This window comes from Oryctolagus cuniculus, chromosome 6, assembly GCF_051225735.1.
Source record: "Oryctolagus cuniculus isolate XC-2025 breed Fujian yellow rabbit chromosome 6, ASM5122573v1, whole genome shotgun sequence".
Classification (NCBI taxonomy): domain Eukaryota; kingdom Metazoa; phylum Chordata; class Mammalia; order Lagomorpha; family Leporidae; genus Oryctolagus; species Oryctolagus cuniculus.
In genome coordinates, this window is record NC_142872.1 from 88,361,647 (window position 1) to 88,388,843 (window position 27,197).

General features: G+C 38.6%; 1 protein-coding gene and 1 long non-coding RNA gene across 4 annotated transcripts in view; one reads left to right on the forward strand and one right to left on the reverse strand.

The window, feature by feature from the left end:
- LOC127490577 (uncharacterized) overlaps positions 1-27,190 on the reverse strand; it is a 65,342-nt gene extending 38,152 nt beyond the window's left edge. The window contains exons 1-2 of one of the 2 annotated variants that reach the window (XR_016235684.1): positions 26,981-27,190; positions 3,825-3,929 (exon numbers count right to left, since the gene is read on the reverse strand). This is a non-coding gene — a long non-coding RNA (uncharacterized LOC127490577). The remainder of the gene's footprint in view (positions 1-3,824; positions 3,930-26,980) is intronic. The other variant, XR_007918610.3, reaches the window with a different exon arrangement.
- The window catches only part of NKAIN3 (sodium/potassium transporting ATPase interacting 3), a 770,560-nt gene that overhangs the window by 48,112 nt on the left and 695,251 nt on the right, over positions 1-27,197 (forward strand). The window lies entirely within an intron of this gene.

Sequence of the window (27,197 nt, forward strand, 5' to 3'; positions counted from 1 at the left end):
GGAGTTGATGGTGACTCAGACATTGAAGATTATACATTACTCCAAGCCTTCATGCTTCCTGCATTGAATAGATTTTTATGGTAACGTTCATATATGGCATAATTAGAGATTTTTATGTTACCTATTATTAGACATATAACAATTTTTAGAAACCATGGAAATCAATTTTATTTTATTGGTTTTTCCACATGTTTCCCTCATTCAAAAATAAACTATTCTATCAACAGTTTCCTGTCATAGTTTAGTTAAAAAGTGGGCATTTAAAAATTGATACTGCTTCTTTGAAACAGTAAATTCTGGTCAGAAAATTCTAAACGACAAATTTGGAGGATAGTGATACTGTCTGTATTTAAGATTATGATGAGAAAAATTTGTTTTTGCTGAAGTGATTAGATTACTGCCACTCAGTTTGGAGGCCTAAAGTGAGTTCCTGTTCCCAGTTTCGCATAGCCTGGTCTCAGCTTTGCAGCCATTTGTGGAGTGCCTGCATTCTACATCCAGCTCTACTTGTGATTTTAGTTTTCTGCTAATGCAGACCCTGGGAGGAAGCAGGGATGGCTCAAATGATTGGGTTCCTGCCACCCATGTGGGAGACCTGGATTAATTCTGCATCTCCAGGATTTCTGGGTAGTGAACCAGCAGATGGGAGCTCCCATTCGTCCCTCTCTGCCATGCAAATAGATAAATAAATAGTTACCAAAAAGAAGAAATGAAAAGAATCATTTCCTTTTGATATGATCTGAATGACTAAAATATTTTTACATGTGTATTAGCTGTAACATACTAATAGTGCTCTGTAGGCCACATTTGCATCATCCCAGTGGATCCCAGTTTGTGTGTGTGGGAGGGGCCTGGGAGTCAAGGTGTATGTGGGTCTGGTAGGAATTAGAGGAACTCCTCTTAAGAGGTGAGCACACAACAGACATTAAAAATGCATTTACAATAACTTGAAACATAATCATATTATTCAATTCAAAATAGAGAAGAAGAACTCTTTGGGAACAGATGTATAAACAAAATTAAATTAAAGGAGTAGCAACAAATGAGATTATAATCCTACTGATAAGTTGCATATCTCTCCCTGAATAACATAATTAGATAAAGGTAGATACAGACCTTAACGAGGTTATCCTTTCAAATGGAAAAGCAAGGACAGACTTCTATAAAAAGTTTAACTTCCAATTACAAAAATAAGAGTCATGGTCAATTTTAAATGATCATTGCCACCTTTAAAATAATTTAGTTTTAGTGACCAAAATGTAAATCAAGTTTTTGAAATACAAATATTAGAGACAGGTAAGTGAATGGAATTTTAAAAGTATCCTATTTGCCTAAAATAATTCTCTGTTATAATTTTTAAAGTTTATCTTCAATTTTTAGTGTCTCTTGATAAGTGGCAAAAGTGGAAAAATGCATATTTTATATGAATTGTTCAAAAGGTTTAGAGAGGTCATAGTCAGTGAGCACCAAACAGTTTTGATGAAGCAGAGTGTGCAGTGGAGCTGGGAAACTCATGGATTGTTCTGGGCCCCTGGAATCATTTGCATGTTCTTTAAATATGTACTTTCTCCCCAGCTAGATTTTTGAAGCTCCTTTTAATGCAATTCAGTGTTAAGTAAAAATTATAATGAAAAAGATAAGATGGTATAAGAAAACATAGCAAATATATTTTAACAGTAACAAACAGCAAAAATGTATAGGTGTACAGACAGAAGACTGCAAATCATCATAAAAATAGATTTTAGTATGTGAAGAGACTGAGCATTGCTCTGTTTTGGATATAGTAAGTGTAATAATAGCATGAATTGTCTACAGCCTACCCAGGTGTCCCTTTATCAACAGGGGCCAAACTTACAAGACCCTTGGTAGATGCCTGAAACCACGAATAGTACTAAACTCTAAATATACTACATTTTTCCCTAAATGTACATCCTTATGATGAAATTTGATTTATGGATTACAGAAAGTAAGAGACTAACTACAATAGTAATAAAACAGAACAATTATAACAATATACTGCAATAAATGTTAATGTGAATGTAGTCTATCAATCAATCATGTATCTACCCAATACCTGCTATCTATCTATCTATCTATCTATCTATCTATCTATCTAATTCCAATATACTGACTGCAGTTGACTGAGTAATTGAACTCATGGGAAACAAAACCTTAGATAGGAAGGAATATTGTAATTCATCAGTTTAATAAAATTAATCAGATCCAAAGACAAAACATTGTAAGTTCAAAGGAATCATTCTAAAATTGTCATTGATATTACTTTTAAAGATATCAAAAAATGAAATGTTATTTCAAAGGGACATTTCTGTAGCTAACATAGGCAAATTAACTTTTAAAAATCTAGTTTGGTGGTTTGGGAACATTAATAGACCTCTATAATGAAATAAATATCCAAGAAACAATTCTTATATTTTGGAGTTTAATTAGGGCCAAAGGAAACATTAGAGAACAATGAGTACATGGGATGACATAATAACTGGTACTGGAGTAGGTGATTAGAAGTTTAAGGAAAACCAAACAGAAAGCCTAACATTAGGCTGTCAATCTATGCAGAAAGAGAACTTTTTTTTTTTTTTTTTGACAGGCAGAGTGGACAGTGAGAGAGAGAGACAGAGAGAAAGGTCTTCCTTTTTTGCTGTTGTTTCACCCTCCAATGGCCGCTGCGGCCAGCGTACCGCACTGATCCGAAACCAGGAGCCAGGTGCTTCTCCTGGTCTCCCATGCGGGTGCAGGGCCCAGGTACTTGGGCCATCCTCCACTGTACTCCTGGGCCACAGCAGAGAGCTGGCCTGGAACAGGGGCAACTGGGACAGAATCCAGCGCCCCGACCAGGACTAGAACCCGGTGTACTGGCGCCACAAGGCGGAGGATTAGCCTATTGAGCTACGGAGCTGGCCGAGAACTTTTTTTAAGATTAAGAAATCAGAAAGAAAAGGATCTATGATTACATAGAGGAAAAATGATTACAAGAGGAAAAAACCATGCAGCAAAGTTAAAAAGGCAAGCAAAGATTAAGGAAATATTGACAAAAGTATAATGAAGATATTTTTAATAAGAAAAGTTCCCAAAACAATAAAAGAAGTATTAAAAATAATAGATTAATATCTCAAGCTATTCATTGTGACAGTCCTGAAATCACTTTAAAACTGGAAATAAAACAATCACCTAAGTAAGCAGAATATCTCTTCAGTAGAAAATAATTGTACAGAAAATTAGGTTGCCACAAAAATGCTTCAAATGCTTAATGTACAGTAATAAGTGAAAATACAGAAATCAAATGTATGCATTACTGTATAATAAAGTAAAAGGCTATTAAAAATAAAGAAGGAAGGCAGGTATTTGGCCTAATTGTTAAAATGCCGGTTAGGATGCCTGCATCATACATCAGAATGCTTATGTTCTTGTCTTGGCTCTGTTCTTGATTCCAGCTTCCTGCTAATGTGCACCTTGAGAGGTAGCAGGGGTGACTCAAATAGTTGGTTCCCTGCTAGCCATGGATAGGGTTTTTGGTTCCTGACTTCTGCCTGACCCAGTCCCAGCTGTTATCAACATTTGGGTAATAAACCAGTGAATGGGAGCTCTCTCTGTCTCTCTGCATCTTTCTCTGTTTCTCTGGGTGTTTCTCTTTACCTCTCAAATAAGTAAAGTCATTAAACAAACATAGATGTATTATAAAAATTGTCTAAAGGCAATGAGATACTGTTTTCATTTTACCCCATTTGAAAAAATTTCTTCATATAGTTTTTAAAATTAAAAATAACCTGAGAAATCTTAAAAAATAAGATTTTAAAATTCTTACTCACCAAAAGTAATAAGGAAATGAGGGGTTGGCTACACCACATCCTGTATCAGAGTGCAAGTTCGAGCCCCAGATGCTCCACTTCCAATCCAGTTTCCTGATAGTGCACCTGGGAAATCAGAGGAGATAGCTCAAGTATTTGGGCCTTTGTTATTTGTAAGGGAGACCTGGATGGAATATCAAACTACTGGCACTGGCCTGCCCCAGTCCCAGCTATTGCAGCCATCTCTCTCTCTCTCTCTCACTCTACTTTTCAAATAAATATATAAATAAATAAATATTTCAAAATATAATGGGTAAAGGAAACAATTTTATAATCTTTATTTGTCCTAAAAGTTTTACTATACACGTAAATATAATCCACTTCAAAATCATGTTAAATACCAATTGGAAATGGATGTCTTTATTATGAAAGTATATGTAATTACATTTTAAGGATAGCTATACAAGTTGTTATGTATGTCTTTAATACTAAGTAGATAATCATTTTGTATTTCATTGGAACTAGCATTCTATGGTATTGTATGATTGGATCATTCTATTTTGATTTTTCCTGTAAGATACTATTGGTATAAAATCTAGCTTATTGCAGGTATCTTTTTTGTCCTTCTTTTTACAAATCAAGCTCACTCCTTTATGAACCAGCTCCCTTTGCAGACCCATCTAATTATGCCCCTGAACAACTGCCAATACCACAGTCTATTTTATGGTTGACTTTCTGTGTTGTGTAACTTCAGCGCCATTCAGCTTTGATGAATAGAATAAAAAAATGGAGTCTTCTGTGTATCATTCAGATCTTCTTCATGTTTCCCATAAGTTGGACATCACTCTGGGTGCTGAGTACTAGGGTACATGGCAGGTTTAGGGCCCAGTAAGTACACCGAGAATTTCTGGAGCACAAATAAATCCAGATACTAAGGGATCCTGGATCAAAATTCTATGAAGGTGAGACAGGGAGAGGCTAAACACAGGATGGAGTTTGGGAGGTAGGATGGAGACTGAATTTGGATTGTGGAGCTAGGAGATGAGGTTACATAGAAATAGTTTTAAGCAAAGGAAAGAACATGGGGCTCAAGAGCTCAAGAGGCAGAATAAAAAATGAAAAACCTTTCCTCCTATGTTTATTGATTTCACAGATATTTATTGATTGTTCACTCTAGGCATTCTCTATCCATAACTGGGGATAAGTGGTGACCCTGGAGGGACTGGTCTGAAAGCTTGAACAGGGTTCATGCTTTGAGTGGATAGAAATTTAAATGTTCTACTTTAGGTATGTGTCATGTGCATGCAATTTGGATCTGTTCACATGTGTTATTACTGGGATTTTCTTTTTAAAAACTAATTCATTCATTTATTTTATTTATTTGAAAGGCCGAGACAGACATGAAGAGAGAAAAAGAGAGAAAGAGAGAGAGAGAGAGAAAGAGAAACTCCTGCCTAATGGTTCACTCCTCAAATGCCCACAAAAACCAAGTTTGGGCCAGGCCAAAGCCAGGAGTTGTTCATGTTCATGTCTCCCAGGCAGATGGCAAGGATCCAACTACTTGAGCCATTACCTACTGTTTCCCCAAGTGCGCATTAGCAAGAACCTGGAATTGGGAACACAACGAGGAGTCAAGCCCAGGTACTCCAACATAGGATGCAGGTGTCCCAAATGGCATGTTACCAATGAAATAATCACCCACTCCAACTCTTTCTTTTAAGAAAAGTTAGGACAGAACTAAAAATACCTATCATGGCTTCAGGAATGAAGGAAAAATGTCTGTATGTGAGTGATAACACACACTGTGTACTACTTGGAGATATCTATGATGGGAATCCTTATTTTAGTTATATAATCATTATTTTCTGATAATGTTCAATATACTAGAATTTTCAAATTATTTATATGTACAATATTCAAAATAGCACTTTTCTATTTCTGACTTTCACAGAATTTTGTTCCCTTGTTTTTTAATGAATACTTTCTAGGAAAGTCCTGGTGTCTGTCAAAAGTACTTTGCTGTAGCATCGTTTGCAGTGACATATGTCAATCAGATAGGGAGGAGGGTGCTGATTCTTGATTTGCAGCATTGATTACATCCGAGCATGGTGAAATAATACCCCAGACACTCCAGACTGAAAAGGGGAACACTTGAAATCCCAGGCCCACTCAGAGAGACCAGTGTAGAGAGGTAAGCTAGATACGTAAATGGATAAAAATGTTGATGTTCCATATTTGGTAGTTTTTTATGACCTCAGGGAAAAGAAATCATGCTACTGTTCTTCTCTTCTGTGACTGTGTGATTTACAAATACTCAGTGCTATAACTCAGAATAATTAAGAGTTATAGTTTCCTCAAATACTGCCCACTTTAACACTTTCACATTCTACCACAGGTCTGTGTGAACTAGTTTGCAAACTTTATCTGTTTCCAGACCAATTTTATTATGCTTCTACCCACGATGACAATGGTGATAGTGACAGCAAGCACAGCCACGTTTGTAGACGCCTTATTTCTCCCATATTAGCCTCTCAGATTTATTCTTCTTGTGACATCCACTGAGAGTCAGGGAAGAGGTAGGGTCAAGGCTGTAGTTTAGGCATAGTGTGAAAAGTGTAAGAGAAATGAGTTTTTGTTGCTTGATACATATTCTATAAAATTGGAGCTCATCTGTCGTGCCTTTTGGAAAGTAAAAATCACAATTCCACTTAAAAGTACTTTATGAAAATGTTTTAATGAGATGTAATATCACTTGATAATAACACCACTCATATATAACAATAAGAGCCCATATTTTGCTTTTGAACTCTTGCCATTGAACTGGTGCTGTAGAGTATATATGACAGGTACAATCCAATCATCATATTTTACCCCAAGAGAACCAAGATACAGAGATTCCCATGAGTCACTGGGAGCTGAGAAATTATTGAATAGAAATCTCCATGTCTAAGACACCAGGAAGGCACGAGTAAGTCATATTTGAAAAAAAAATTCTCAGTTTTACTTTTTTTTGACATTTTTATTGAGTACTGATTTTTCTGTCATGACTCTCATCTTATGTTGACTCAATGCTTATTGAACATGCTTATTGTATTCTAGCCATGTAGAATTTGACCTCTTCCAGTTCCCAGTCAGGCGATGAAGACTGACCCTAGAGAAGCAGATACAAAGGAGAAATGTCGTGTCTTTTGGGGAATGAGAGGGACCCAGGACTGCTATGTAAGGTTGTAGGGGGTGGGGAAGCCTCTCTCAGGGAACTGATGTTTCTTCTGAGACTCAAAGTATGTAAAGGTGTTGGCTAGCTGAGGAGGGGAGAAGGAAGAAATTCACTGAAGGAGGACAGCATGGCCACAATCTGCCACATTTTATAAGGCTAGAGAGTTATAAACTGTAAATATGTTTCCTCCTTGGTGAGGAGAGCTCACTGAAGATTGAACTTGGCTCACTCTCTGCTGTATTGCCCATCCCTGTTGCTTTGGTTCACAAATTGGAAAATAATGATCAACAAATAACCAGGTCATTGTATTTATAATGCTTTTTTTAGTCACATTGGGTCTATATAATGTGTGTCTCTTCAATCCTGGACTGATAGGACATTCTAGTTGCTGCGGGTGTCTGCAAACACTTTTGAAGGAGCAAGGGCTTAGATGGTTGGAAATACCCATAAACCACACTTACTTTTCTTGTAGGAAGGCCCCTTGTGATCTTTTCTACACTACACTTGACTTCCATCCTCCACATGTAAAAGTGATTTAATGGGTCAATACACTTAGACTCTAGAGACTGACCATTTGGTCTACATCAGTAATGTCCCAAAGGAAATACCGTGTACCACTGAACCACAGAGACTCAAACACAAAACATGTTTTCTCAGATATATTTCTCCTCCTTTGTTCTCAAGCATCTGACAAGCAATATTCTCTGCACACTGAGTGCCTTCTGTGTGCAGATTCTGAGTTGTATTAATGTTATCTCTCCTAAAACCTCAAGTAATTCTATAAGCAAGGCATTTTATAGATTAGTAAACTGAAAACTGAGAAGTTAAATAAACAGATTGAGGTCATGCATCTAGGGATGGGGCTGAAAGCTGAGCTGATGCGGTTGACTCTGTAGCTTTGCTACACATCTCCTTCCAGACCCGCCTGTACATTCCTCTGGAAGGAGCTCAGCACGGCTGCTTTCCCAGTTTTCATTTGCCATTTTGGAAATGAGTGTTTAAGATGATCTTCCTTCATTCTCCCACAAAATATCTATGTGGTTATGTGCACATATGCATTTGGGATAATTAGACAAAGATAAGTATCACATAGTCCTCATCTTCAGTGAACTTTCAGAAGATAGGCAAGAGGAGTATAAAAGTAGCTGCAATCATGGTAGATAAAGATACCAGAGAGATACAGATAGGTGCAGGAGAGTGCAGGCAGTGATGAAGAATTCTTCCAGTAGTAGTCTGCCTTTGCTGTCAGTATCACTCGGGTTTTCAGCTGTCTGAGTGTACTAATAGTAGAGTGTACAGCTGTACTTGTGAGACAGAAAGCAAGTGGCTTAAGTGCTATGGTGATTTAGCTTACCTTGAAGTGGTTATAACTCTCAGAGCCCCATTGTGGACCTGTGATTCTAAGCTTCCCTTGCCATGCAGAGAGGGTGACTCTTGGAAGGGAACACATCCCCATCATGTGATAGCTATCTTGAGAGCATTCCCAGGAGGTCTCAGGCTTTCTAAGGGCTGGGCAGGGAGTGAGAGCAGAATCAGGATTTAGTTGCCTCATTACACCTTACCATAACGGAGCTTCAGTGGAAATAGGATTAAAGCTGTCCAACTTGAGCAAGGTAATGGGAACATTCTCAGGTTTTTCTGTTTGAGATCGATTCTGCTTCTTTGTCTCTCCTTTGTTCTCATTCTTTTTTGTTCTCTCTTTTTCTTTCACAAATGTACAGGTCTACACACACACACTCACACACACACATACTGTGGGTGCTATTGGCCTTGATCTGGGAGGGGGGGAGAGGGAGGGGAGAGGGAGAGGGGGAGGGGAGGGGGAAGAAGAGGGGAGGAGCGAGGAGAAGAGGCAGGAGGGGGAGGAGGGAGAAGGAAAGAGAGACCCTCAAAAATTACTCTATCCTATTTGAATGAATCTTTCAGGGTCGCCAATAAAAGAGCAACACAATTGAATCAACCCAAAGAATCTAAATACTGAATTTCATCTCGGAAAGCCCCACCAAGTGCTTTATTCTCTATCTGTGTACCTTTGGAAACTCTTGATTTTCAGCAGAGGCTACTGTAGGCTACCCTAAAAATAACTGGACTGTCACTTCTTACTGTCTTTGTTTGTTCACTTCCCTAATTACCCTACAAGGCATCCAGGATGAATAAAAACATGTTCATCTACAACTGTCCCCTTCCCTGCTCAGAATTCTCAAGTGAAGCTATTCATTGGGGGCATGGCTTGGCAGTGTTTTCTATTTCAGGTTTGCCAAATGGGTAAACCAGGGCATTCATGTGGGTTACCTATTCATTAGGAAGAAAGCACTTCTCTATACTTGCTCATTAATCTTTTCTATTTCCCAAAACCACATGAATAAAAGACATCCTTTCTTCTTACCTCAGCTGGGTTCTGAACTTGTTTTGCAGGCCTTTTAATCAAAGGAAACTCTGCAGGTCAGTATTTCAAAGTATAGGCATTGTTTATAGGTGCTATACAGAACAATAATTAAAGTTTATTTTGTGGCACTATTCTCCCTTTAGCATCTCTTATAAGCTGTGTCAGTAACTAGGAAGTATAAATGTTAATTCTAAAATGTCATTTTCATTAACATCATGCCTTGTAATGCCTACAGATTAGCTTCAGTTAGTGAACACAGGGATGTCAACATATCATGGGAATTTGATTGTGATTTTTTAACTTTTGTCATAATTCCAGGTCACTTGGTGAATATTTGCTACATGAAGATGAAAATCCCTCCCCCCTACATTGTTCCAGAAGTGAAAAGCTAATAATTGATCTCCAGAGAAAATATTGCAGAGTTTATTTTCTTTCCAGTAAGCAAATGCATCAGAGAAAAATAATGGTGTTTAGGTTTAACCTGACTATAACAAATTATTATTTAGGCATCACCATCCACAGATTCATGTTAGTATGTGCTTGCCATCCCCAGGGTTTCTCTCACAGTAGCTTTCTTTTGTAGAGATTTGGGAAACTACCTCATTCTATGTTGGGTCATTTAAGACCACAGTGGCATTGAAACACTTTCATATAACCAGTAACATGAGCTACTTACCTAAATTCAGTGGGTAAAGCCATTGCACCATGGGAATGCTAGTTCCTTGTCATGGTTTTGGATTTCTCTGGACTACCAAAAAGAAGGTAGAATTCAATTGAGTAGAGAAACTTGGGAAAACGTTTTCTCCAGTGACTAATTTACTATTTCTCTCTTTTTTTAAAATTTTTTTGACAGGCAGAGTGGACAGTGAGAGAGAGAGACAGAAAGAAAGGTCTTCCTTTGCCGTTGGTTCACCCTCCAATGGCCGCCGCGGCCAGTGCACTGCGGCCAGCGCACCTCACTGATCCGAAGGCAGGAGCCAGGTGCTTCTCCTGGTCTCCCATGGGGTGCAGGGCCCAAGGAATTGGGCCATCCTCCACTGCACTCCCTGGCCACAGCAGAGAGCTGGCCTGGAAGAGGGGCAACCAGGACAGAATCCGGCGCCCTGACCGGGACTAGAACCCGGTGTGCTGGCGCTGCAAGGCGGAGGATTAGCCTAGTGAGCTGCGGCGCCGGCCACTATTTCTTTTTAAAAGAATTGTATGCTTCGGTCATTCATTCTGTGACAGTTAAAATAAAATTTGTGAAACTGTTGAATGATCCCTGGTTATGCCCTAATATCTCTGAAGTGCTCCACAGTGTGCACAAAGCTCCCAATTCTAATTTGCTGGGGTTATCACAGAACTCTTGAAAAATAGAATACTGAAGATCCAATATCCATCCCACTCATTTACTACCTCATGTATTTCTAGTAAGATTTCCCCCACCAAAAGTTACGACACCTAAATATGCATCAAATCCCACGTGACCTTTTCCTGAACCAGATTATGCTTATTGCAGAACAGATTGCCTTAAAATGAGGAACCCTTTTGGAATTGTAGGTTGATTTTGTGAAGGGACTTTCATATGCAATTTCTGAAATAGACAGAATAATGTTGGTTTACCAAAGAATAGCATTGACTCATTTTTTTTTCTTATTGCATTTTATCACAAATTGGATATAATATGCCCTGATTAGGAATCAACTTGTTTGGTGAAGCTTTTAATGTAAAACACAGCTTCAATCCAAATTCCAAGTCAAGTTGTTGGAATTGTATAATCCTTCAAAACACTTACTGAAAATATTGCCTTTTTCACAAAAGGAATGTACCCCCTAAAATTCCTCACCTAATGTCTTATATTTATTGTATTCTAAGATTATGAATGCATGATAAAAATAACCAATTCATACTGAAAAATTGATAATTCTATAGGTTTCATTTCCAAGACAGAACTTAATAATCATTAATTTTTAATTTTAAGGATTTTTAAAAATGTTATTAGAATTGTCTTTTTAAGTAGTTGGTATAAGCAAGGAAATGGAAAATGGAACCAGACTTCATCTTATCCCTAACCAGCCTCAAGATCCTGCACAAGTTACTCTTTTATATTTAAGTTGAAACAGGATGGGCATAGCCACCAGTAGAAATGCACCCTAAGACATAGGGTGAAAATGTATTGCTGAGGAGACACGTATCTGTTTAAACTCACCTGAATTTGATCTTATATTAAGAAAGTTGTCCAGCAGGAAGAAAACTGGGACAACTTCTCAGGTTTTTGTTAGTCCCAGTCAGGAGACACAAAAAAAGATGGTGTAGCTTGGTTAGCGTATTCTCTGTCCTCCAATAAACTATTTTCTAATTTATAATCCAGTTCTTTATTTATTTGAGGAGAGAAAAGGAAAGAGAGAAAAAAGGAAAGAGAGAGAGAGACAGAGACACACACAAAAAGAGAGACATAGAGCTCCCATCCACAGGTCCACTACTATTGCTCACAATAGCAGATACTGTGATGGGACCAGGAAGAAGTTAGGAGTCAGGAACTCAATCCAGGTCTCCCATGTTTTGCAGGGACCCAATTATTTGAGCCATCATTGCAATCCCAGGGTCTGCATTAGCAAGAAACTGGAATCAAGAGCCAGAGCCCAGTATCAAACTGAGGTACTCTGGTATGGAACTTGGGCAATTTAACCACAAGTCTAAATGCTTGCTCTGTAATTCAGTATTTTCAGCTGATTTAGCACAAGATAGCTATTTATACTGATATGTGTGTTAGTCTGTTATCTACTGCTATAATAGAATGCCACAGACGGGGTAATTTTAAAGAATGAAAGGCTATTTGATTCATGGTTCTGGAAGCCGGGAAGTCCCAAAGCATAGTGCCAGTATCTGACAGAGTGTTGTGGTGTGTCATACATGGTGAAAGGGCAAACTAGCCTGAGGAACAGGGAGAGGAAATCAGGCCAGGCTCATCCTTTTCATCAGGAACCCACTCCAATGATACTATCACTAATCTATTCATGAAGGCAAAGCCCTCATGATCTAATCACTTAGGGGTTTCACCTCTTAATACTGTTACAATGGCAATTGAATTTCAGCTTGAGTTTTGGAGAGGCCATTCAAATCATATCAATATACAAATAGAATGAAGAAAGAATAATGACTTGAGTGCAAGCAGGTATAAAGTACTATTCTCAATTATTGCTAACTTACTTTGGTTCCTGGGATAATAACTCAGACATCCTAAGCCTAATATTCTATAATTTAATTGTTTCACAAATCAGGAGATTAAACACCATCAAATGGCTTTGGAGATCTGTCTGCCTCTGTACTAAATTTCCTAGAGGGACAGCATCCCTTGTGGCTGGTCCTTGGCAGATCAATGTCCAGCACAATGTGGATAGGTCAGCAGAAGCTACTCCAACATCAAAATGGAAAATCCATTTTATGGACTACATCTTGCTAGTTTTCAATTATATAAAATTTAAAAGCAGGATTTTCTTATATTCTAGCCCTCAGTGTTACACATCTATTGTATTTATTTTTTATTGCTGTTTGCACTGCTGGTAGTTATTTTGAAAACAGGTATTTCCATTAAATATGAGTTTAAAGGTTTAATGGTTACAGATAATCCAAGAGAAAAATGGACTTATTTAAAGCGAGAAATAATACAAGTTCGGGAATTCCATACATGTACAGATATGTTTGACAAGGATTTACTACAGAAACTGCCACAACCTGTAAAACAGATTTTGATACAGAATATGCTTACTAGTTGAGCCGGCAAACTTCACTAAGTTTTCACTAACCTTGTTACTTCTCATTGACAAATGTACCCCTAGAGAGCCACTTACTTTAAAAGGCAACTTTGAATTTCCTTTCTAGGGACTATGGACGCTCCCCTTTGCCTGCACATCTTTTAACATGCCCTTCCAGGGTCTTATAAATCTTTGTGGAGGTCTAAGCACGGTGCTGTCTCTCCTTCTTGGCCACAGGCACTCACTCTCACTAATGGATGGAAAAGAATGGGAGGCTGGGCAATGTTCATATTCTCTGAGTTGAATATTTATGGTCCTTGCATATATAAGAGGCTTGAAGATTTCAACACATTCTTTGGATGATTCCAAGCTCTGATCTTTCTACCCGACCTGAACCTTTCTCTTGAATTCTAGTGGAGCCATGTCTTCAGCATTCAAAAGAACATAAGGGAACATGGTAGAGGAGTGGGGATGCCTCCTAACCTAGAGTTGTCAAGGTACTCAGCTTCCCAGAACTGCTAATATCTTAACCCAAATTTTGGGCTGTTATCAAATATTTTCATTGATTATCTTTGTTAGTTTTTAATTGTAAATTATTTCAATGTTGAATAAATTATACCTGTGATTAATCTGTTGTGCTTGTATTTTTCTTAGTGGTTTGTTAAATTGTTTACTATTTTAAATGCTGACTTTCTTACTTTCTGTATTTCTGAATTTTACTACACAGGGAGAGGAATTATTTGTTAAGGAGTTCTTGAAAATAGGACTTTCTTGCCTTTTAATGCACATGGGCTATGGGTAGTAATTAAGTGCCTCCAAATAATTTAGAATTAAAAGCAATAAAACAGATCTGATTGGCTATTAAAGCAGAGTGCATTGAGTGAGAGCAACACTGTGAACATCTTAAGGAAGGAGATGCATTTTCCAAGCTGGAGAAGGATCTGATTGCATTCATAAGAAAAGAGATGGTGTATACCAATTGAAGACTGTGTGTACAGGCAGTGTATGCATTCATGCATGTGTGTTTATATGAGAGTGGGGGGGGGGCATGGGAAGGTGCTGGTCAACAACAGAACGTAGAGAAGGAAGAAGCTGGAATATCCAGTAATAATTTTAGTGAAATGACATATTTGGTCAAAGTCCCACATAATAGAATTTCACGTTCAGGATGAATGATCACTGAGCAAGTAGATGCTCAGACCATCTTGGCCTGATGGCATCATCCTTTGAAATCACATAACAGACTCACCTGGTTCTGATCTTGGTTCTTCCAAGCACTGTTAGCCTTCATGTTGGGCACTTGTTGCAGATGTGTCCCTAGAGGGCAAGTGTGTTGTGCTTGACCCCAGCAGTTTCGTTTCTCAGTATACATGGTAGGATCAAGTAGCATTCTCATTCTACTGCTTTGATTTTTATGAGTTTGAGTAATTTGAATCCCTCCCAAGAAATGCTTCACTGCTGAAATGTGTTCAGGTTTCTGGCTTACAGAGCCCAGGGGCCGGTGCCGGTCAGGGTTCTGCCACCTGTGAGACCTTGGGTGGCTGCGCAGCTGGCTTCTGCTAGTCACACTAAGCTCTCACATGTGGTTCCATTTTAAATGCCATCTTGCTCTATTGTTTTAAAAGAAATATATAGGTTCCCCCAGAGATTAATTCATTCTCTTCTAGTAAAAAGTACTGCATAAGTAGATTTATTCTTCTGAAATTCAGTGGAAATTAAGTCAAAATTCTATATAAAATAAAGCCCCCTCTCTTCCTTCCCTTCTTTTTTACTTCACTCCTCCTCCCATCCTCCTTTTGCTTTCTCTCACAATTTTTTTTTCTCTTCTTTGCTTCCTTCTACTTGCATTTTGTAAGCACCACTGTGCACCACACATTTTACTTAGTACTAATAAGTACTAGAGATAGAGAACCTTTATAATAATGTAAGAAGGGCCGGTTGCTCCTCTTCCAGGCCAGCTCTCTGCTGTGGCCAGGGAGTGCAGTGGAGGATGGCCCAAGTGCTTGGGCCCTGCACCCCATGGGAGACCAGGAGAAGCACCTGGCTCCTGCCTTCGGATCAGCATAGTGTGCCGGCCGCGGCGGCCATTGGAGGGTGAACCAATGGCAAAGGAAGACCTTTCTCTCTGTCTCTCTCACTATCCACTCTGCCTGTCAAAAAAAAAAAAATATATATATATAATAATGTAAGAAGAAAGAGACATCAATTTGTAGCAAAAGTTTACATATATTTTTCATTTATGGCATAAATTCAGTTTAGCTTCATGAAAACTTGTGTAAACATAATTTTGTGTTTTATGGAAGATGAAAAAAGCATAAGGCTTGGCCTCAAGTTGTTTTTATTCCATGAAGTGTTACTAAATGCATATAGAAAATGCTAGGCAGAATGCAATAAATCTTATATGAATTGAACAAAGCTTTTATTTATTTATTTATTTTTTTAATTTTTTGACAGGCAGAGTGGACAGTGAGAGAGAGAGACAGAGAGAAAGGTCTTCCTTTGCCGTTGGTTCACCCTCCAATGGCCGCCGCGGCCGGTGCGCTGCGGCCGGCGCACCACACTGATCCGATGGCAGGAGCCAGGAGCCAGGTGCTTTTCCTGGTCTCCCATGGGGTGCAGGGGCCAAGCACTTGGGCCATCCTCCACTGCACTCCCGGGCCATAGCAGAGAGCTGGCCTGGAAGAGGGGCAACCAGGACAGAATCCAGCACCCCAACAGGGACTAGAACCCAGTGTGCCGGCGCCACTAGGCAGAGGATTAGCCTAGTGAGCCGCGGCGCCGGCTAGCTTTTATGTTTTTAAACATTTATTTTTATTTATTTGATAGAGTTAGAGAGAGAGAGAGAAAGAGAGACATGGCTGCAATAGGCAGGGCTGGGCCAGGCCAAAGGCAGGCTCCCAGAGCATGATCCAAGTCTCTTGCACAGTGGCAGGGGCCCAAACACTTGAACATCTTCTGCTGCTTTCTGCAGGCAGTGGCAAGTGCAGCAGTTGAGACACTGAACAGGCACCCATATGGGATGCCTGTGTTGCAAGCAATGATTTAACCATTACAGTGCCACAATGTGGACCCCTACGAGGTGTTTTGTTTTGTTTTGTTTTGTTTGTAGACAATAAGAGGTAGTAATTCTAGTTGAGTTTTTCTTGGATAATGTGAGTTACGAGGAGTGACAGAAACTGAATTTAAATTGAATGGAGAGTTAAATTAAGAGACTAGTGTCAAGTTAAGGTTGTGTGGGAAGAGAGATTAAAATCAACAGAAATCAACAAAAGTGACTGAAATGGAAGGACTCAGATATAGCATTCCCTCCAGCACAGGACACTACAGATGAAACAGCTTAGAAGGGCATGCACTGAGTCAGAACCTGTGATCTAGGACACAAAGACAGGACAGGCTTGGCTGAGTAGCTAGGTTGAATCTAAAGTCAAAGCCTTCTTCTAATACCTGTGGGAGAACATAATTAATCTGACAGTTATCTGAAGAAAATTATTTTGATTTCCCCCCGGTAAACAGCCCTGAATGTTCCAGTGAGCTGTGAACCTGTAAGGCTTGCCTATTGGATAGAGTCCTCAGGCCCTCAGCTTTCCTCACTACCCATGTCTGAAGATAATAAGGAAGCTTCAGGACATGGTTTCATGTGGCCTGATGCACACATCTTCCAGGCTGATGCATAAAGTATAATTGTCAAGACAGCTGAGTCAGTCTCTATAAAACCGTGAGAGCCTTAATCCAGCTTAAGGAATTAGAATCTAATTCATATGGGAATGTAAAGACTGTAAAGGTGTATCAGGCAAGGCCAAGATCAAAGGCTATATTTTAGTAGGATTATTCTGCCCACAGGAAATATGGATATGAGAGAACATTTACTGTAACAACTTGGGAAGAGGTGTGAAAGTGGTCACCTATCATAGTTACTTTCTTCACGTAGGATCAGCAGAATTGGCAATGGATTCACTGCAGGAAGCAATGAAAAGAATGATGAAAATCTAAGAGCTTGAGTTCATGTGATAAGCCAGCTCCTGAAAAAAGTAAAGTATCATTAGCAGAAGTAGGGAAATAAGCATGTGTATGAGGAAACATTAAATTTGGAAATAGAAATTTCTGATCGGCTGAATACCCTTGAATTTTAGAGTAGAAGATCTATCTACACAACCCATTGATTAATGAGATAAGGTACTGACCTCCCTTCATAATAAAATCCATATTATTTTGTCTCACTCTTGGAAAAGTAAGTGATCTATCAAACACATGCTTATATTTGGAAAACCTTATTTTCTTCTGATTATGTTGAAATTTATTAAGATTCACACTGGCTAGAAAATGTATTTTATCTTAAAAACATGTTTAAAACTGCAAATATCTGTTTATATTAAAGTATACTCAAAGCTATATGCAAAACAATATTTTGTTTTATAAAATGTTAGTTTTCATTTGGTATTTGTATTAAAAATAATATTTGTGCATTTGTAGTATGTTCAAATTGAAATAAATGCATTTTACTATGATCAAGAAGTGGCAATAATAACATTAAAAAGATATAAAATGTCAAAATAAACTTCCATTTGAATTTCTAAGTCATATATGCTTGTAAGAAGCAACCTGTGTTTACAATAAAGGGAAACTGTTCTGTTACAGTAGTTCCTATTTTGGTAATGTTCATATAAGTCACATTCAGAAGGATTTGAAGGCAAGGAGCTACAGATATAGGTAAATTCTAATCCATGGCAGAGGGTGAAACTGTCACTCCCCTTGGTCAGGGCATACTTCAGTGAAGCTGGTAGTTGCCATGTTCTAAGTTACATCTCAACAGAAAAATAATGGACTTGATTGCAACCTGAATTCTAATCCTAAACTTGTTCTCTCCCATATCACTAGGTTTGTTACCTCCAGACAATTCAACCATGGGACTTTAGATAATTCTGTGAGGTATTTACCTGATTTGGGGTTGAGCATTGATAAGTATGATAGTTCAGATTTTTCTGTTTTCTGAAATAGAAATAGGTTCGCACAATAGTTTAGTAAGAAGGCAGGTAGTGCTGTTAGATATTTGAAGCAGTGATAGGGGTTGAGAATGAAACTTTTGACATAATAGCAGATCTCAAAATAGTCCGGGCAGTGCATGAACTACACACACTGAAATATATGACATAGACTATCTCTGGGACTTGTCTTCATTCTATTTGCAACTATATGTATTGCATTCCACATTAACTCTACATTAGTTTCATAAGCCCTGATACATGAAGAAAAATTCCAAAGATATATTTCAGAAAACAGAATGTTTAGTAATACAATGCCAACCTGGTGACCTGTGGTGTAAATTGTGACTTTCATAAAATATAAAAATGTTGTAATTTTTTTTTTTTTTTTTGACAGGCAGAGTTAGACAGTGAGAGACAGAAAGGTCTTCCTTTTCTGTTGGTTTACCTCCCAAATGGCTGGCGCGCTGTGCCGATCCGAAGCCAGGGGCCAGGTGCTTCCTCCTGGTCTCCCATGTGGGTGTAGGGCCCAAGCACTTAGGCCATCCTCCACTGCCTTCCAGGGCGACAGTAGAGAACCGGACTGGAAGAAGAGCAACCTGGACAGAATAAGGCACCCCAACTGGGACTAGAACCTGGGGTGCGGGAGCCGCAGGCGGAGGATTAGCCAAGTGAGCCAAGGCGGTGGCCTGTAATTTGTTTTAAGATGGCCTTCTTATGCTTTGGTGTGTGAGACAATTACATGCTAAAAAGACAAGAGAATTTTAAGTGAGCCTTAGCATAAAAAAAGGCGTAAAGTATAGATAGTTTTCAAGTCATTATCATGTTTGTGAAAGCACACTTTTTAGCTATGTTTTAACCTATGTAAACTCAGAGAATGAACTTTTACAGCTGAATTTGGCTAGAAAAACTAATGGATCAGAAAGACACCTATGTTTAAGGCCCCATGAAGCAAATTGCAGATATTAATTCTAACAATGTCAAACAATCCCTTTTTTTGAAGAGTGACATGTTTGCAAAGTATTTGGTTTTCTTACCTTTTTTATTTTATTTAAGTTATACTTGTTTCATGTTGTTCATATATACAGATTTGGGAACATAATGATATTTCCTACCCTACCCTCCCTCCCACTCACACTCCAACCTTTCATCCTCCTCCCTCTCCCATTCCCATTCATAATTTGTATAAAGATCAACTTTCAGTTTACTTAATGACAATGAAGTTAACCCTGCACTGAATAAAAGAGTTCAACAAATAGTATGAAGGTAAAAAAAAACAATGAAAAGTATTTGAAAAGCATTCCATAATGTGAATCTTCCTACATTACTGCAGGTGCTAGAGTACATGGACCTTCCTCTTTAATTTTTAAAAATTATTAGTTTTGTAAGCTGCTTTATTTATGAGTCTTAAGGTTACATAAAGCAAAATTGAATGCTGCCACTGCTTGAAAGATTCGGCCAAGTACAGAGTAAGCAGACTTGGTTCTGTTTGCCCCTCTTTGGGGGTGCACAAGGTGCCTGCACAGACCTGGAAAGTGTTTGTGTCTGACATGGGACTTTTATGAGGTTATGAAACCAACTAGGGAAGTGACCCCTCTGCTACAGACAAGCCCGAGAAGCTGGAATGGGTGTGGAAGAGTGGTGATAATGCTGGGATCACTTGGAAGATGGGAAGTGTTGCTGTTCTGGCTTGGAGAGCTTTAGGGGTCAATCCAGAGTCATAATCAAGGCCATCTAACCAGCACACTGAGTCAAGACCAAACAATGCAGTACAATTTGTGGGCAAAAAGGAGGCCATCTCTCCTCAAACTCATCTCCCTCCTGGGTTACATCTGAGATCCCCTCTGATGAATTACTGTGGAGATGCAGACACTGAAAACTTGGCTTAAAAACCAAATGAAACAAAAAACAAAAAACAAAAATGAAAGCATGAGAATTAAATATTTCAGTTGTTTTCTGGCATTTTATGTCCAAACTTTAAGCTAGATCTGATTACAGGGCAGAAAAAGAGCAAAAGTAGAATGCATTGTGTATAATGTTCTAGATATGGCAAAAATGCATCGCCTCAGTTATTCTTCACAAAAGGTAGCATTAATAGCCTTTATAAGAGGAGAAAACGGCCATCCAGAGATTCAAATAATTTCATTAAATTCATTCTGACAGTACATGGTAGCTCTAAATGCACTTCCCACATTCGCCTGTCTGACCAGAAACTGAATGGTCATTTCATTGCCTGAGCCCGCAATGGGATGTTGCAAAGTAGGCTGGGAGAGCCTGTGATTCCAGCGTCTTTAACCTGTAAGTTTAAATAGATCTTTAAAAATAAATTTTATATGCAAAAGTAATGCTAGTGAAGGGCGTTGGAAGGATGAGATCCTTGTATATTTACCTCCTCTATTTTTTTGACAATTCATCCTGTCTAGCTTGGTGATAATGAAGATGCCAGTGGGGTGGTCCAAAGGCTTACAAGTTTATGGGGAATTTTTCAAACAATTTGAAGATCCTCTGAGAATTGTGGTATCCATGAGCTTTCAGGTGAGTGGTTTTCAGATGGGAGTGTGCTGGCCCTTGAGGGCAGGTGAAGACTCTCCCAGGTGTTTCTGGGCATGAGGATTTCTAGGAGGACAAGGGTCAGAACCCCCGAATCCTGATCATTCTACTTGAATCTGCCTGAATGGTGCCTGTGGTGGGAATGAGCTCCCTTTCCCTGTTCCCATTCTAAATTCCATTCTGCTCAGCATAGGAAAGGCTCACCACTCACTCACCCCTCAGCATTTACTGTGGTAAACTGTGGTATAGACAGGAGTAAAACCACTGGGGCACCAAAGGAAAGGAGCCTTCAAAATAGTAATGTGACTATGAGAGTGTGAACGATTTATAGGGACAGAAAATAAAAACTTAATTATGGATACATTGTTTCAAAGTCATAGGTTCAGTTGAACAAGGCTTTCTAGAAAAAAATATTTATAGAGGAGAATGAAATTCTATGAGAAAAAAGAAAGTCAGTATACTTTCAAGGAGATAAACTAGATGAGATTTCTGACTTAAAGAAGAACTTGTTCGTATCTTTTTGAAATAGATGGTGTTGGACACAAGATTTACAGTCTATGGATGTATTTAAGTTATGTAGCCTTTCTATTTTAAAATTTAATTAAACACAAATCAGGGAAAACATATGTTGGTGAATTCTGTATTTATTGGAAGGTTAAGCTTGTGATTATGAAGTAAATTGAAATTATGTCATTGTAGAAATTTAAAAAAAAATGAGAAAGGAAGAAGGAGGGGTAGTATTGAGAGAGGGATGGAGGGGAAGTGAGGAGTAACATTATGCTTTGAATACATGAAACTTTTTCTCTTTATATAAATTTATTCCTTTTATGTAAATACAAAGGAAAAAATAAAATGCATAATTAAAAATGTAATTAACCATAGGACAATGGAAACTATATATTTGCAGCTGCTTAATCTTTTGGGTGTCACTCACATAAAAAAGTATTAGAGGTGGAGGAAAATTACATTTAGGGAATATAGGTAAATCATGTCAATGAGCATGATTAATTCTGGTTGCCTTTGGATAGAATGGATCACCCCACTGGCATCTTCATTATCACCAAGCTAGACAGGATGAATTTTCAAAAATATAGAGGAGGTAAATATACAAGGATCCCATCCTTCCAAAGCCCTTCACTAGCATTACTTTTGCATATAAAATTTATTTTTAAATATCTATTTATTTATTTGAAGAACACACACACACACACACAAAGACAGAGATAGAGAGGGAAATCTTCAGTCGGTTGGTTCATTCCTCAAATGGCTGCAATAACTAGGGCTGGATCAGGCTGAAGCTAAGATTCTGGAATCCATCTTAATGTGTCCAGTGCATGGCAGGGACCCAAGCACTTGGGCCATCTTCTGCTCCTTTCTCAGGCACATAAGCAGGGATCTGGATCAAAGCAAAGCAGCCAGGACTTCAACTGGCACCCTAATATGGGATGCTTGCATTGCAGTCAGCTGCTTAGCCTGTGGTAACAGGGTCCTCTGCATGTTCAATTTAAACACTATGCATGGGAAGAAGGAATTGTTCTGGGTTCACAACAAAGGCTTATGATCCTCCAAAAAACTACCAGTAGAAGCCAAGAGTTTGAAACTGAATATTAAAACTTCCTTCCTAATGAATTATTAGGGATGTTTCCATTTCCAATTTTCAGGAAGAGAACAGTTGCTAGTTGAGGACAGATGTGTGAAAATAAGTCCAAGGTAAATACTGACAACAAAGGAACTTACTAAGAATTGCCAACTCCTATCTCTCATGCCATTAGCAACTATTGTTTCCAGAAAAGAAACAAGGAGCACTTGGTACTTATCTGTATTGTAATGTCATTACGAACTAATGACAAATGCAGTAATTCCATGTATTCAAGTCCTACAAAACAATCTATTTTGTGTAATCTCTCTCTCCCCTCCTCTCTCTCATTCCTTATTATTGATCAAATAGATAATCTAGATTTCCTGTAGAGTGCCAGTTCTGCTGATTGAATGGAGTGATCTCATTGCTCTAAGTCATTTAAACCAAGTTATGTTTTTGAAAGACAAATGCATTCTTTTTTTGTAGAATTCTATTTAGAATTCTGATTTTCTGTCTTTTCTAAAATCCAGTGGGAAATGATAGTGCAATTATGCAAGTATTGATACACAACTGACAGAGTGTTTCTGTAGAGAAGAAAGTGCTTAGGGTATAAATGTCAGCAATTTCGAAAAAGCTAATATTAATTATCAGGAACTCAAGGGGAAAATAAATATTACTTACGGGAATAATAGACACAAAGGGCTGAATGCATGAAAAGGTTTGGTTCTACTTTGGGGAATTTGTAATTATTTCACTCATATATTCCCAATGGCAAAAAAAACTTCTTCCTTTCAGAATTGCATTATACGAATTCTAGCACCTTTTGTTAAAGGATATATACATTAACACAGCTATTCACTATGCACAAATTTATAATCAGACCGACCATATCTATGATTGTTCCATATAGTCCTACTTTTTTATTTATTCATACAGTTATTCAATGTATTTATTGGGGACTGCAGCGATTAAATCTATGATGTCCGCTTACCTGGATTAAGGGATACTTGGAAGCCTGGAAACATTATTTTGGATGTGTCTGTGAGGGTGCTTATAAACAAGAGTAGCTTGTGACTCTGAGTGGACCAGATGGGCAAGACCTAGCAATGCAGGTGACACCGTCAACCAGCTGGGGGTCTGGAGGGACTAAATATAGAACAGGAACTCCTTTCGTGTTCTGGGAGCTGGGATGTTGACACCTATCTTGTATGCTAGTTGCTGGCCTTTGGACTCTAGAACTTATACCCCCTTGCTGGCATTCAGTCTTTGAGCCACACATTGACACACACCCCTGGCCTCTCTGATTCTAACTCTCTGATTTGGACTAAGCTCTACTACCTAGGTCTCCAGCCTGCACAGGACATGTCTTGGGACTTCTCTGCTGCCACAATTGCTTGAGCCAAATGCCCTATTAAATACTTCGTTACATACTATATACCTATTCTGTTGATTCTGTACCTCTTGAAAACCCTGAGTAATGCAGGGCCTGCCATGTAGAGTGCACTGGATCCATCACTGTTAACAAGACAAATCCCACTGTGAACAGAGGAGAGATATTGCAATGTTTTCAGTTGAAGAGAAGTGAAATTAAGTGTATACATGTGTCTTTCTGTGCTACAATTGTGAATCTGTCTTTATGTTAGATGGATTAAAAGCAACCTGTCTTACGGAAGATTACCTTATTTAATTCATTTTCTGAATATGTCTCTGAAGTTTCTACTCAGGCTTTCAGGATCAGATGGTAAGGGAAGATTTAAAATATTAGTCAGTTAATACAAAAGTGAATTAAGTACATGAAACATAGTACTGAACAAATTTTAGCTCTTTCCTACTTAATAACTTTCTAGAAAACGTTTCTGCTGTGCTAAACTGTCACTCTACTGACACAATCCAGGATCACACTCTGGCTTTGGGGAGAGCCAGTGTAACTTTACGGTGTCATTTACCAAACCTTGAGTCAGGTCCCACTTTGCCCATCTAAATTGAGAAAGGGAAAAGTCCTCATTGCTATAATGAGATCCCAAGATGTGTGAAGAAATCAGACTCTTCTTTGACTTTAGTTCATTCTATCTGTAGTAGAATAGGCTTAACTGTATTGATAGGAAACCAATCTTTCCATGTGAAAGGAACTCTATATTCAAATTTCAGTACCTGGCTCCAGTTGAAGTCTTGATATGTACCCTTTCTTTCTGTTTGGCAAAACGCTTCTGTCTGTTTAGTAGAAGTAGAATCTAAGCAATAACTCCTTCACTTGTGTCAGGTTAGCATTAGCATGTATGACTTTAATCTTTTTTGCTTTTTCATTTGAGTCAGAGAGAGAAGGGGGAGAGACAGATAGGGATGAGATAGACATAGAGATAGAGAGGAAGGGAGGGAGGGAGAGGGAGAGGGAGGAGGGGGGAGAGGAGGAGGGGGGAGAGGGGGAGGGGGGAGAGGGGGAGGGGGGAGAGGGGGAGGGGGGAGAGGGGGAGGGGGGAGAGGGGGAGGGGGAGGGAGAAGGAGAAAGAGAGAAAGAGAGAGAGATCCCTCATTATCTGGTTCAGTCTCCAAAACCCATAATGGCGAGATCTGGGCCAGTGCTAAAGCAGGGAGCTTGCAACTCAATCCAGGCCTCCCAGGTGGGTGGCAGGAACCCAATTACTTGAATCATCATGCTGTCTCCCTGAGTATTAGCAGGATGCTAGAGTCGATTGCTAGAGCCAAGCATTAAATCTGGGTGTTTAATGTGAGATGCAGTCATCTTAATTGGTGTCTTCAGTGCTAGATGAAATGTCTGCCTCTGGAACTTTCTTTGATAGGCATTCTTTACTTGAAGGGAATTCTACTTATTTGAAGTGAGGCTAGAAGGATTCTGTCTTACCAGATATGTTTATTAATAACCTAAACAATCTTTGTTTTGCAGCAGATTTTTTAACAGATAATATCTGTTAAGATACTATCCAAATCTGATGCAACAAAGATCCATAATCAAGACTAGTAAATGCAAATGTCTCTTGTGAAGAAAATCTTTGTTTTAGGATGTTAAGTCTTAAAAGCTCTAACTTGTGGAAGTTGCAAGTGAATGGTTCATCTAGCTTGCTTGTTTGCATTAGCTATGCTCAGCTTGCAGGTATTTTGGATAAAACAGCTTGGTGTTTGCTGTAAACAGGTTGCAGAGGAAGAGCATCACACAAGAAACATCTCTTGTTATTATGACAAACACAGCAAATCCATTTACAGCCACTACTTAACTGTAAATTGCAGTTACTTAAAAAGAGAAAGTAGGGGCAGGTGTTTAGCCTAGGCTTAGGACACTGGTGAAGATACTCACTCCCCACATCAGAGTACTTGAATTTGACACCCAGCTCCAACTCAAGACCACACTTTCCTGCTAATACAGACCTTGGGAGGCAGCGGGAATGACTCAAGTAAGTGGTTCTGTGCCACACACATGGAAGACTTGGATTGTGTTCCTGGATCTGGGTTTGACCTAGCCCAGTACCAGCTGTATGGGCATTTGGGGGTTGAGCTAGCAGATGGGAATTAACTGTGAGTATAAATTAGGATGGAAACATAATGCCTTTGATAGTACTATTCCTTAGGTTTCTATCACAGTCTTCAGAAGATTTTCAATCCAAGATCCAACTATTACAGAGTCCTGACCTCAATTTCCAAGGTAGCTTCCGGGGTTGTTAAGGATCTGTTGTACGCGTTAAGGTTAGGCGTGCTTTAATTCTGTTAGGGTCACCCAATAGTACATAACAATTCTTTGAGTTGATTTAGCAAGAGAAACACTTTTTTTTTTTTTTTAATAGGTTGTTTATCTTGGACAGTTGGAATGATAGAGTAATCCTATTTCCAGTATCTAAAATGTGAATGCCTCTGAGAGAAGCAGGCATGATTAGGCAAAGAAAGGCAGAAATCGGGACATAGCCATCTTGGTCTAGTGCGCAACATAGAGCTTTAAATCCTTCTGCCCTGAAGGTTGGTGTCCATTTATAAAAAGAAGAACTTTCTTATGTGAAGTGCAACTAACTCTTTGTATAATAAATGGCAGTTTTAAAAAGCGGATTGATAATATTTTCATCAAGATTTTGTTTGGTCAAATTGTTTAAGTTCTGTTATTGGAGAGTGGATAAAAGAATGTTAACATTTGGTCTCCGTGACAGTGGCAGAAATGTGCTAGCACTAAACAGTGTTTTATATTCAAGCCCATATTTTTGCAGGAAAGAGGTATATGAGAGTTGTCTGTTTTTTTTTTCTATTCCTATTTCTATAAACCTAAAACTGCTTATAAATAAGATTGACTGAAATATAAAGACCACAAACCTTTGTAAAATAGATTCATCCAGGCACTAAATGGAATCTTTTAAATAAGAATTACAATCTAAGAAATATATTTGTCAATAGGAAAATTAAATTTAAAATCTTCTTAAATAATCTCCTCCTGGCCTAACAATAATTCAAAACCCAGCCTAAAAATAATTCAAAACCCAGACTGATTTAATTTTAAGACACCAACTATATGTTGAATTAATAATATGCATATTGGAGAGAGGAGCTGTTGTGCCAATTGTCACATAATGAATTTTTTCAGTTAATATTCATTAGAAGAGCAAGGTAACACATGAAGTTCCGGTCTTCTTTGTTTTAAGTAAAAAAAAAAAAAAGTTCCAGGAAAACCAGAACAAAAACACCACATTCCACAAAAGTCAACAGAACAAGACATATGTAAACCACTGTGACTACTTACTAACAAGAGCAATGGGGTCTTCAAAGATGAACAGTTTGTACGTTGCAGTGTCCTGCTAGTGAGAAAGAAATGCAGCTTTCTCTTTGGCTGATGTTGAGGTTGATTTGTTCTGAGAGGAGGAGCGTGGTGGGGGCAAGAGGCGCGGAGTCACCACACAAACCACGGGAGTCAGGTGAAAGCAGGCCTGAGGCAGCAGCCTGCAGAAGTGTTTATTTCA